Source organism: Lissotriton helveticus, chromosome 4_1, assembly GCF_964261635.1.
Source record: "Lissotriton helveticus chromosome 4_1, aLisHel1.1, whole genome shotgun sequence".
Taxonomy (NCBI): Eukaryota; Metazoa; Chordata; class Amphibia; order Caudata; family Salamandridae; genus Lissotriton; species Lissotriton helveticus.
This window is the reverse complement of record NC_136063.1, coordinates 1,087,342,744-1,087,356,579: the sequence shown is the minus strand read 5'-3', so window position 1 is coordinate 1,087,356,579 and position 13,836 is coordinate 1,087,342,744.

Here is a 13,836-nt window from a genome sequence, read left to right as displayed (position 1 = left end):
CGATATCTGCACCCCACTTAGCGAGAAGGCACACACTATTCTACCGAACACTCCACCTGGGCGCGTTTAGACTATGCTTTTATCTCTGCGGGTTTAGCTCCATGGCTACGACGCGCAACACTCCTAGCCCGCACTTACTCTGACCACTCGCCAGTCCTTTTGGAACTGCAGCTTCCCTTGGATAGTTCTCCCTTTCTGTCCTGGCGTCTTAATCCGGCACACCTCCAGGACCCTGCTTTCAAGGTCGAACTAGAACAGGACATTCGGGACTTCTTTGATCGCAATATTTCATCCGTGGATAGCATTGTCACAGTCTGGGAGGCCTTCAAGGTAACCATCAGGGGCTGGTGTATTGCCAAAGGCGGTGGTATCCTAAAATCATTGCGCACTGACTTGCATAAACTAGAGGCAGAACTGAGGGGCTTAGAGAGGTCCATTGCTCGCTGCCCTGTGGACTTAGAGCTCCATATCTGCATGCGACGTAAATTATCGGAATACACGCAACTCGCTGACAAAGAAAGCAAATTCCTGGGGCGCCCGCACATGGCCCGGATATATGGGGAAGGGGACAGACCAGGCAAAGCCCTGGCTAACGCGGTTAAACCCCCTAGATTCGCTAATTATGTTACTGAGATACAGGATGAAGGTGGAAGTACTCATAGGAATCTCCCTGATATACTCGGCACTTTCCGAGACCACTACCAGGAACTTCATTCCTCACACAGAACAGAACCCCTTGACCTCCCTACATACTTTGATGATATTGCGCTGGCATGGTTGGGAAATGCTCAGCAGAAATTTCTCCACGCTGAACTAGAGCTGGATGAGATCAGCGACGCTATTATGAGCATGCGCTCGGGCAAGGCCCCTGGCTCAGATGGCCTCCCTATCGATTTTTATAAGCTCTTCGCCCCCATTCTGGCCCCCATACTGAAGAAGGTGTACTATGCCGCTCTGGAAGAAGGCAGCCTGCCCCACACTATGCGTGAGGCCCTTATCACTTCCCTGCTCAAACCGGGTAAGCCCCCCTCACATTGCGATTCCTATCGCCCGCTATCACTCTTAAATTGCGACACCAAGATCATTGCCAAGGTGTTAGCTACACGACTCAACGTACTCATGATGCGCCTGGTTCTCCCCGACCAAGCCGGGTTCGTACCTAATCGTGCTACCTCCCATAACCTCTGCACTCTTCACGCTGTGCTTCAAGACCTTAATCCTAAATGCAACGCCATGGCGGTGTTCCTTGACGCCACCAAGGCGTTCGATTCATTAGAATGGGATTACCTGCTTGGCACGTTACAACACATAGGACTACCCTTCAGTTTCCTCAATTGGGTGAAATTGTTATATCATCACCCTACAGCTACTGTGCTCCTTAATGGGTCCAGGTCCACTCCATTTACTGTCCAAAGAGGCACCCGCCAAGGCTGCCCACTGTCCCCCATCCTCTTTGCCCTAGCAATCGAACCCCTTGTCATATAGCTCCTGTATATCCTTATATCGTGTTAAGTTAGCATAGGTACATTTGAGGTTTAAACGCCATTTTTCTTTCTTGCAACTTCTGCACACGACACTTAATTGTTGACTTAGCTTTCAACCCAGTAGTTTGCCGTGGTGTATGTGAGAATAATATGTTATTGCTCTGATATCAGCTTTGCTTAATAAACTATGTCTGCACGAAGAGTGCTGAAGTTTCAGGAACAACACGATATGGAATTGTTATGAGGTCTGATCTCCACGCCTTTATAGTCATAACACAAGTGCAGCCTTTGCCAACTCTGGCTTCAGGCGGGATTGATATTGCTTTGCACGAGGCACATAGAACACACTTGATGCGGTGCACATGCAGAGAGAGCTGGTGTATGCTGATGTGATTCCTTCATGCTAGGACACTAAGGTATGGGCCCGCCCTAAACCAACCCAAAGAGACCTTCTTAGCTAATAATATAATATATGTGTTAGGGTGGGTGAGATATAAGTGTTGTTAACTCTTATTCATTACAGTATGTTAACATGCTGTCACCATTCGCTTTTTATGTCCTAGTAACTATGCTGGTAATTTTGCTACTGATAATAAGTATACTTGTATTATCTAAGATACTGCGCCTGAGAAGACGGCATTAGTAAATAAACATTTCAAATGCACATGTGTCTTCTTTACTCCATGTTCTGGTTTGTAATGATAATATAACGAAAGAGTGTTCATGAGTTCCACGTACCCTGAGGTACAGTAAGTTCATGTTCTGGTTTGTCTAAACATTGGGAGTTTGATATGTCCAATGAGACACTGTAGCTAGCTCGGTAAGGGGTGAGTTGGATACTAAGGTGAGTTTTGGGACACCCTAATTCGCCGAGGTTCCACTCCTCTGTGCACAGTTCTGTGTGAGAACAGAAACCCTGCGACACCCTAGCCGCAATACTCCGTAAAAAGCACAGTCATCGCTCCCTCATCTATAGCTCCCGGCCGCTCCTCATTTCGCTCTACGCGGATGACCTCACACTCTATATAGAAAAACCCTGTGATAATTTAAATCCAATTCTACGTGAAATTACAAAATTTGGGGGTATCGCCGGAGTACAAATTAACTGGGCCAAATCGGTGATTTTTCCGCTTACTGACAGCACACACCCATTCCAACTAGACTACCAGTTAGTATGGGAGGAAGATGACCTGAAATATCTCGGCATCCACATTCATAGAGATAAGGAGGCACTGATGCGAGCCAATTATGGCACTGCAATGGACAAAATAACGGACAACGTCACCAAATGGCTGCATCTCCCCCTCTCCATGGCAGGTCGCATTGCGTTAATTAAGATGAATATTCTGCCCAAACATCCCGTATAAGCCAGGCAGATTTTTCTTCCGCTCCCTCAGGTCCCAGATCACCCGATTGATTTGGGGTGGGAAACAAGCGCGCCTCAGCCTCGACACCCTCATGCTTCCCTTTCACCTAGGCGGTTTCGATGTGCCCAACTTTGAACGATATTATGATTGCGCAAAGGCGCACTTTGCCATCTACTGGTACCACCCGCCACCCTATATGGCACATTTGGCTGTTGAGGACGGCCACATGGCCCCAATAGTTCCTACTGGCTATATACACACCATGGTGAGCCAAAGAATCCGGGACCCCTCCACTGTGGACTGCACAGTACAGGCCTGGGACCATCTTGTGCGGGCCCTGGATTGCCCATTTGTCTACTCACCCAATCTCCCTTTGTTGAATGACCCGAGACTACAAGTCACCTGCGAAGTAACCTGTCACAACCTGCTCCGGAAACTTAAAATTCGCTGCTGGGGAGATCTGTATGTACAAGGTACCTTCCGCACAGCGGATCAATTCTTTGGGGAATTGTCCCGTCCTGCATGGACACCTTCCTGTTCACTAGACTGAGGCAAAACGTCCGGGCCCTTACATCTTCATTCCCCACTGAACCAGACACGTTTGCTCCGCTCCACGCCTTAGTCCAACAAGATACCCCACACCATGTAGTATCCATGCTTTACAAACATGTGCATATTTACAACAAGGGGTGGTGAGGGACAGAGTCTCTGAATTAAGCAGAATACTCTCACCCTGTCAAGAGATCAGGGCTAGATCCAACACCGTTTTTTAGCTCACTGCACCATCCCAGTTTCAGAACCTGGCTGTATGCAAATTAGTCCGTTCCTGTCCCAGTGCATGATGGGAACAGGGCAAACCAAACTACAAAAGCCAATTCTTACACTGGGAAGGAAACAAGCTTCCGGGGACCGGTTTCTGGCATTACAGCCGTCTTCGGCCCGGCTTGCTTGAATCCTGATGGTGCAATGAGCAAGGGACTCATGTCTGAGTATACCCTTCCACGCTTAGGGTGGACAAAAATATTTACAACAAGGGGTGGTGAGGGACAGAGTCTCTGAATTAAGCAGAATACTCTCACCCTGTCAAGAGATCAGGGCTAGATCCAACACCGTTTTTTAGCTCACTGCACCATCCCAGTTTCAGAACCTGGCTGTATGCAAATTAGTCCGTTCCTGTCCCAGTGCATGATGGGAACAGGGCAAACCAAACTACAAAAGCCAATTCTTACACTGAGAAGGAAACAAGCTACCGGGGACCGGTTTCTGGCATTACAGCCGTCTTCGGCCCGGCTTGCTTGAATCCTGATGGTGCAATGAGCAAGGGACTCATGTCTGAGTATACCCTTCCACGCTTAGGGTGGACAAAAATATTTACAACAAGGGGTGGTGAGGGACAGAGTCTCTGAATTAAGCAGAATACTCTCACCCTGTCAAGAGATCAGGGCTAGATCCAACACCGTTTTTTAGCTCACTGCACCATCCCAGTTTCAGAACCTGGCTGTATGCAAATTAGTCCGTTCCTGTCCCGGTGCATGATGGGAACAGGGCAAACCAAACTACAAAAGCCAATTCTTACACTGGGAAGGAAACAAGCTACCGGGGACCGGTTTCTGGCATTACAGCCGTCTTCGGCCCGGCTTGCTTGAATCCTGATGGTGCAATGAGCAAGGGACTCATGTCTGAGTATACCCTTCCACGCTTAGGGTGGACAAAAATATTTACAACAAGGGGTGGTGAGGGACAGAGTCTCTGAATTAAGCAGAATACTCTCACCCTGTCAAGAGATCAGGGCTAGATCCAACACCGTTTTTTAGCTCACTGCACCATCCCAGTTTCAGAACCTGGCTGTATGCAAATTAGTCCGTTCCTGTCCCAGTGCATGATGGGAACAGGGCAAACCAAACTACAAAAGCTAATTCTTACACTGGGAAGGAAACAAGCTTCCGGGGACCGGTTTCTGGCATTACAGCCGTCTTCGGCCCGGCTTGCTTGAATCCTGATGGTGCAATGAGCAAGGGACTCATGTCTGAGTATACCCTTCCACGCTTAGGGTGGACAAAAATATTATATATATATATTACAAACATGTGCAGGCCGCACCCAGAACCACACTTAGTAGGGCTAGATCAGAGTGGGATAAAGACCTTGAGTCACCATTGACAGATGAACAATGGGAGAACAGCTGCATTCAAACACAGGCCATCACAAGCAATAATAGGTTGCGACTTTTACATTATAAATTCCTTCATAGGTTGTATCACACACCTGCCAGGCTGAAAAGACTTCACCTACGCGAAACTGATTGCTGCCTACGCTGTGGCGCCGCTGGAGCAGATTTTTTACACTTAGCCTGGTCCTGCCTCCAGATTGCCAGTTTTTGGGACCAAGTTTTTGATGGCCTAACAAGCATGCTAGGCGTAGACCTCACCCCTTGCCCGCTCCAAGCATTGTTGGGATTGACACAAACCGTGGTCACTACTCACAAAAAGCTCCTGGCCCTCAGTTTATTACTGGCTAAGCGATTAATTGCATGCCGCTGGGGTAGAGGGCGCGTCCCCAAGTTTAAGTGCTGGATTAGGTCTATGTCTACCTGGCAAGAGAGCTTACACGACTATGCGGAACTTCTGCCACCAAGTTCGCAGCCTAAAGACATATGGGCTCCCTTTACGGCATATCTCCTCCAGCTGAGTATAGAGGGGGACACTGTCCAGGCTGTAGAAGAAACACCCCAAGTATAGGATTGGCTAATGCCCTCCTCTGAACGCAATCCATAGCTGCTTGCCAACATGTTGTACTTTAACTGTATTGCCCTTACTGTGCCTGACTATAAGAATGGGGTCATCCACTGGACCCCTGTTTGGGACGCCAGTTGTATGTAGTGCCCACTGATATGGTCTATGTGATTACGCAGTTCTGGATGGCAAAGGTCCCACTTTCGCATATGTGGCTTCAGGACTCGTCTACGCTGCTACAGGACTACTTCAGACTTTCGATCACTGTATTAGATACCTATGTTTGGGGGGGGGATGTTTGAAGTTACCCAAGGTATATTCCTTTATTTACCTGATATTTGCTCAGTATGAATGAATGAATGAATGAAATTATTTATAGAGCGCACGATGGCCAAACGGCTTCCTGGCGCTGAGAAGTCTAGGGAACAGAACAAGCAAGGCTAGGAAGGATATTAACAGGGGTAGGCCAAAGCGAACAAGAATGTTTTAAGTGCTTTGCGGAAGTGTGAAAAGATGGGAATGGAACGCATAGAAAGAGGGAGGGAATTCCAAAACCGGGGTGCAAGAACAGAAAATCTGGAACCACCAGTGCGAGTTTTGCGGAAGCGGGGGACTGTGAGGAGGGCAGAAGAGGATGAACGGAGAGTACGGACAGGGGTGTAGGAGGAAATGAGGGAGTTGATGAACGCCGGTGCCGAGCGATCAAGAGCCCGATAAACAAAGCACCCTAATTTAAACAAGGATCTCTGCGGGATAGGTAACCAGTGAAGGGATTTGAGGACAGGAGTGATGTGAGAAGTTTTGGGCAAGTGAAAGATGAGACGGGCAGCCTGACTTTGGATTGCTTGAAGGCGGCGGGTTTCGTAGGCAGGAATGCCCACGAACAAGCTATTACCATAATCAAGGCGGGAAGTGATGAGAGCAAAAATGATAATTTTAAGAGATTCAAGGGAAAAGAAACGAGAAATTTTTCGGATCAACCGAAGGGAAAGAAAACAGGAAGATACGACAGCGCTGACCTGGCCATGCATGGACAGGTCCTGGCTGACCTTGATGCCCAAGGTTTTTACAGAGGCGACCGGGGTGGGAGGGGGGCCAGAAAGCAGAGGACCAAGGGCTGGATGAGCCGCCAGTCAGAACAAGCTCAGTCTTATCTGGATTGAGCTTGAGGTGATTGGCGCCCATCCACCCAGAGATAAAAACCATGGTGGAGTGGAAAAAGGATAGGGAGTGAGAAGGAGAAGAAAGGTCAAAGACAAGCTGGAGGTCATCCGCGTAGTTGAACACCGAGACCCCCAGCTGAAGAAGAGAAGAGATAAGTGGGTGAATATAAAGATTGAAAAGAAGAGGAGAGAGAGAGGAACCTTGGGGAACCCCACAGGGCACCGGGAGGGGAGGGGCAGAAAAGCCGGGGAGGTGAACAGCTTGTGAACGTCCTGTTAGAAAGGACGTGATCCAGGAAAGAGCAGTACCTCTAATGCCCGCTGCGCTGACACGGTCTAAGAGAATGTTATGATCGACCGTGTCAAACGCAGCGGACAGGTCGAGGAGAACCAGGGCTTGGGGAGAATTAATGTCGGCCTTGGCTTTCAGCTCGTCGAGAACGGCGAGCACCACGGATTCGGTCGAATGACCCGAGCGAAAGCCTGCTTGGTGAGAAGCGAGGTGTTGGTTCTGCTCAACATAAGTAGAAAGACAGGAAGTAACATAAGATTCCAGAATTTTAGCAAGGTAGGGAAGGAGAGAAATGGGCCTGAAGTTAGAAGGGAGGGAGGAGTCAAGACCAGGTTTTTTAAGAATGGGGGAAACAATAGCAGATTTAAATGAGGAAGGGACCGATCCAGTAGAGAGGGAAGCATTAAGGAGGGAAAGAGGGGCAGCAGGGCAAGAAGAAAAGAGAGTTTTAAGAATGCGAGCAGGGGCACAATCAATGGGGGAGCCGGACTTGATTTTTGTGAGTAGGACTAAGAAGGAGTCCAGAGAAAGGGGAGGGAAAGAGGAGAAAGAAGAATTAGACATAGGAGGGCCAGGGTGAAGAGGGGTAAAAGGAGTGACAGAAATGTTAGATTTGATTTTAACGATCTTCTCGATGAAGAAGTCGTTTAGAGAGGTGCAGAGGGCCTGAGAAGGAATGAAGTTGGGGCAAGCACGATCAGAAGTAGCCAAGTTTTTAACCAAGGAGAAGATCTCTTTAGATTTATTAGCCGAAAGGGTTACTTGTTCGGAAAAGTACTTAGACTTAGTCGCAAGAATAGCTTTCTTGTACTCTTTAAGAAGAGATTTATATTTTTCCTTGAGGTCGGGGCAGTAGCTACGGCGCCAAAGGCGCTCAGAGCGTCTGAGCTCTAATTTAAGGGCCTTGAGCTCAGGGTTGAACCAACGATGGGCCTCGTGTGGGCGAATGGACTGAACTAGCTTGAGAGGGGCTACTAAGTCACAGGCAGACGAGAGCCAGTTGCCAACTGCAACGGCCTGTGAGTCAAGGGAAATGCCATTGAGGTCAGGGGAAGAAGAAGCAAGGGAATGAGAGAGGGAGGACAGATCGGCACGATTCCAACTGCGTGCATAAACATTCTTGGGGCGGAGGTGTTTGTGAGGGGAACCAGTATTAATAGTGAAAGAAATGAGAGAATGATCGGACCAGGTACAAGGGAGGATGCTGGGGGGAGAAACTATATCCGAGGATGACCAAACTTGGTCCAGGGTGTGTCCGAGATTGTGGGTAGGGGTCATTACATGAGACTTGAAATTAAGACAAGAGAGAGTGGCCGTGAAGTCCTTGGACGCTAGGTCCTCCCTGGGGTCGCCTGACCAGTAGTTAAAGTCACCTAGCAGGAGCACAGAGGAGTTGTTAACTACGAGGGTAGCAAGAAGCTCCTTCAGGGAGGCTACAAACGTAGGCATGCTCAGGGGGGGGCGATAGACAAGGACGACAGTGAGAGGTGCGGAAAGATTGGTGGAGCGGGCGACCAGAAAGTCCACCCCAGCTATAGGAGATTGAGGAAGGAGCTGGAATTGAAGGGTGGATCGGGCAATCAAGGCGACACCCCCCCCCGGTCTTGCCGTCGGGGCGGTCAGCCCGGAGGGCATAATAAGAGTCGGGGAGGATGGCTAGAATGTCAGGGAGAGAGGCCTCAGTGAACCAAGTTTCCGTCAAGAGCAGAATATCAGGGGAGTCAGTAGTGAGAAGGTTGAACAATTCCAGATGATGCTTGCCTGCCGAACGGGTATTAAGGAGGTAGGCAGAGGCAGTGTGAGAGGGTAATGGGGTTGAGGTGGGGGGAGGTCTGATGTCCAGAGAGGGCAAGGGGGCGCAGGGCGCGGAGGGGTGACACGGTCTAAGTGAGAGGCGTAGATACCTAGGCTGCCTAAGAGAAAGAGGAAGGGGTACAACAGAAGTGCAGGAAAGGAGTTGTCCAGAAGTATATGCCAGAGAGGGAGCAGGGGGTATGGCCCCTGGGCCCGTCCGGCCGCGGACGGGCGCAGACGGGCTTAACTCTGGCGCAACTCCGGCGCGTTTACGGCGCGCCCGCTGCGCTCGTCCGCTGCGCTGACGCATGGAGGCCGCATAAGTAGGCTGTGACGAGGGAGGTGGGAGGAGTCAGCAGGGCGGGAAGGGAGGGGTATTTTAAAAAAGAATAGCGTCTAGCGCTCGTATTCAGCGCGACGGCGAAGCAGTGGGTCTGCTATTACTCAGCAGAGAAGATGAAGGTATTTCATATTTCAGTATGGCTTTGCATGGGAAGATGCCGCTCTCCTGCTACATAATACAATGTATATCACTTTGATTTTATTGCATTGATGTAGCATGCTCTCATGCTTCAATAAAGGTTTTTGAAAAAAACAAAGGGTGTCTGTGTTGGCGCTAGTCAGCTATTTTTATTGCTAGCACTAGGGAAAACACAGGTGCGCTCTGTATTCATGTAAATACGGTGCATCCCTGCTATTTGGAAGTGGCGCAACACAGTGCTGCAAAACTTGCCGCAGCACCATGCTGCACCATTTCCTTGTACATTTCCCCTAACAGGTATAACTAACCTTTCCTCCACCTCTAAACAGTTCTCTCCCTCCATTAGCCCCTTAACTTTACCGTGAACTGTTTTTTTATGGCTTACTCAAGCAACTCAGGCCTTTCTCTACCATTGCTTCGCAGTGGCTTGCCCACCTGCAAACCAACACTGCTACCACCAAAAGATTCCCTCTCTTTAGATGGTACTTTTATGCCCCCATCCTTGTTTGCTCTTTTTCCCCATCTGCACCCATTCCTCCAAGGCTGTCTTCACCTTTGTCACATACACCCTATTCACCATCTGCGACAGAAGTTCCCTGTCATGCCTGATCTGCTGTGGACACTATTACACCATGTCCACAAGTTTAGCATTGCCAAGTGTTCAATACTCGCTAAAATATTATCAATCAGGCCTTTTCTTTTTTTTTTTTTGGTAAGACTTTATTAGCATTTGTCAAACTTACAGTAATTGTACAACACAGTGGAGGGAATGAGTTCTCGGTCAGCCAAGGTTGTACATTGTGACACAGCTATTTAGCCGACATCCTTCCGGTCCGGCAGCAAATGTTTGACAAAACACATAAGGCAATCATGATATATCAATAGTTGGTAAGACGTCTTACTGTTTTATGCTTTTTATAACAAACAATCCAAACTTTAGACTCATGCCAATAAGGACAGTTACGTCGAATCTTCCCATATATCCCAGTGTCACTTGATTAGGACCAGGTTCCTATGCTATCACCCCTCTCCTTCCCCACACCCGCTCAACTGTTATCCCTGGCCCTCGACCCCTAACTTCGCCAGTCTATCCACCCACTCCCTTCAATCTAGTCCTCCAGGTCTTCACCCTCGTCTGAGCTATCGTCCTCATCCTCCGGAAGCGGCTCACAGAGGTCCCCCCTATACTTATTCCAAGCCACCCAGATTGCATTCCACTTGCGCGGGTTAGCCCTCATTTTGTAAACTGCACGTTCAACAATCATCAGTTTGTCCATCGTTCTACACCACAACGCCAGCGTAGGGATTTCCGCCACACCCCACCTCTGCGCAATGTCGCGCTTGGCCACCATAGTCCCAATGGTGACCCACTGCCGTCTCCGGTGCGGCAGGTCAACCCCCTCCCACACATTCAGAAGGCACAGACGTGGGTCTGGCGGTATGGAAGCGTCAAGGGTTTGGGAAATAGTGCGCATGATTTGCCGCCAGTAATTCGAGATAAGAGGACATTCCCAAAGTGTGTGTAGTAATGTTCCTTCCTCCCCACACTCTCTAAGACAATACGGGGTTTCTGCCCTATGCATTTTGTGTAGTGAGGACCTGGTGTAGTATACCCTGTGCAGTATTTTGAGCTGTATCAGCCTGAATCGGGCCGACACACCCGCCTCCCGTGGCGATGCCAGAGCGGCATTCCATTCTACCTCATCCATGGACCCTAACTCAGATTCCCACCGTTCCTTCAACTTCTGCAAGGGATCGGGTAAATTATTCAATAACTTACGGTATGTGAGTGAGGTGGCGCGTGTTTGCATGAATTCCGTGAGGAGACGGTCCTCCAGAGGTGAGGAATCCGGGATTTTAGCGCCCGGCTCAATGACCGCCATGAGTGCATGTCGTATCTGTATGTATCGGTAAGTTTCATTGGGACCTAATGCATATTGTTGCTGCAGGTGTGGAAAAGGGATCATTCCCGAAGAAGTCCATAGGTCTCCCACTGTCGATATGCCGATATTATCCCACTGAGTAAAACCTTTACTTGATCTAAGACAGCCCAATTGTGCAGTGTCCCACAGTGGAGTAAGTTTGGTTAAGACTCCCTTCCACTTAAGTCGTGTCAGTGCCCTGTGCCATATAGTGACCGTGTGTTTGGTTGGACCGAGCAGTGTCTTCGCAAGGGTAGGAGTATAAAGCGGGGCCAGCAAACTGTGTGTCCCCAATTGCGTTCTATCTGAGAAGTACGCCGGGTCATTCTGTGGAATGTGTAACCAGTGATTAATAACTTTGAGTTGCGATGCCCAGTAGTAGAGCTCAATATTAGGTAAGGCTATCCCTCCGTCGTACCATCCACGGTTAAGCTTCGTGTGCGCAATTCTGGGTGGACGTTCTCCCCAGAGCAACTCGGTAATCAGCGCCGTCACTTTACGGAAATAGGATGGTGGAACCAGGATCGGGGTGTTTTCTAGCACATACAGGAGGCGCGGTAAAGCCTTCATTTTGAATAGCGCCGCGCGTCCCAACAGCGTAAGGGGCAAGGTTTTCCAGTGTCGCACATCCGCCCGTAGACGGGTAAGAGGGGGCGCCAGGTTCAAATCATAGAACGTAGCCATGTCACTAGTGACCCGGACGCCCAAGTATTGAAACGAGGTATCAGCTATAACCAGCGGGCAGTTATCGGGAAGGATTGGCACCGGACCTTTCAGTACGTAAACGACTGACTTCGTCCAGTTAATCATGTATCCGGAGTGTACTCCATGCGCGTCGCAGATCGCCAGCAAATTCGGGATGCCCGTGTCCGGGTGGGACAGGTAAATTAGCATGTCGTCGGCATATAGGGATATCCTGTCCTCCCAGGCGTCCCCCCACGTGAGACCTTTTAGCAGGGGAGTGGCCCTAATGGCAGTAGCCAGTGGTTCCAGCACGAGGGCGAACAGCAAGGGGGACAGTGGACATCCCTGACGCGTCCCTCTAGCCAAGGGAATCGCTCGAGAGATGTGGCCATTGGCCGTTACGTGTGCCACCGGATCCGTGTAGAGTAGTTTGATCCACGAAACAAATTTGGGACCAAAGCCCATACGAGCCAGGACCGCGAAGAGGTACTGCCATTCCACCATATCAAAAGCCATTCTGGCGTCTAGTGACAGAATGGCCGCCGGTTCCAGCAGTAAGTGGGCTCGCGCCACCACCCCATGCACGCGTCGGAGGTTAAGTGCCGTGATTCTGTGTGGCATGAAGCCCGACTGATCCGGGTGGACCAGACATTGCAAGTGTGGGGTCAGTCTGTTCGCAATGAGTTTCGCCAGTATTTTAGCTTCAGCATTAAGCAGTGAAATCGGGCGATACGACGTACATTCCGCGGGTGGTTTACCTGGTTTTGGGACAGTCACTATGGTTGCTACCCGTTGATCCAGGGGCAGAACCCCCGTTTCCCTGCACTCCGCGAACATGGCCAGGAGTGGCGAGCTCAGGGTGTCAGAGACTGACTGGTACCACTCGACTGGAATCCCGTTAGGGCCGAGCGCCTTGCCCGTACGTAATGCACCAATGGCCGCCCGGAGTTCTTCCTCCGTCAGATCAGCCTCCAATTCAGCCATCGCTTCCGAAGGCAAAGTTGCGACCGGTATGGTTTGCAGCGCTGCTGCCGCAGCTTCCGCAGTGACAACCTCCAGTGGGGTGTAGACCGTCTGGTAGTGGTCAGCCAGGATCTCGATAATGTCGGAGGGACGTGTATGGGGCGTACCCATCGGATCCATTAATTGTAAAATGTGCCTGCCGCCCTCGTTCTTCCTATCTAGCCAAGCCAGTAGTTTGTTGGCCTTGTCTCCCACATCATAGACTCTTTGCGCAGTCGTCTCAATGTTTTCCACCGTTCGCTTTCTGAGGAGATCGGTATGCAACTGTTGGCGGAGGTGGAGTGTGTGGCGTGTGTCTTCCGTCGGGAGCGCCATATGGGCCGCATTAGCTTGCTCCATTTGCAGCTCCAGAGCCAGCAGTTCAGCTTTCTGCTCACGTTTATGTCGCGTTATCGCTGCAATCGCCTGGCCCCTGAACACTGTTTTATATGCTTCCCACAAAGTCGTAGGGGAGGACACCGTGCCTAAGTTTTCCGCGAAGTATAGCTTGGTTGTTTTCTTCAACGCTTTACGGACTTGAGGTATTCTGAGATATCCTGGGTAAATGGGGTAAATTCTTTTACGAGCGATCGCTGCGCAGGACAGGGACATAGTCAAGGGGGAGTGATCTGAAATACCCCGAGGTCTAATACATACATCCTCCACCGTGAGTCGACCACCCCCCAGTGTGAGGAAGTAATCAATGCGAGATAGGCAGTCGTGTGTAGCAGAATAATAGGAGTACTGGAGATCCTCGGGGTGCAAGTGTCGCCATATGTCTACCAACCCTTGTGCCTCAACAAAGTCACTAAATCTGGACAGGCCAGGTGTTTGTGTCCGGGCCGGGAACCTATCTTTCGTAGCTTGGGCCAACGCGTTAAAGTCTCCTCCCACCACTAGGTCTCCGTCCGGGAG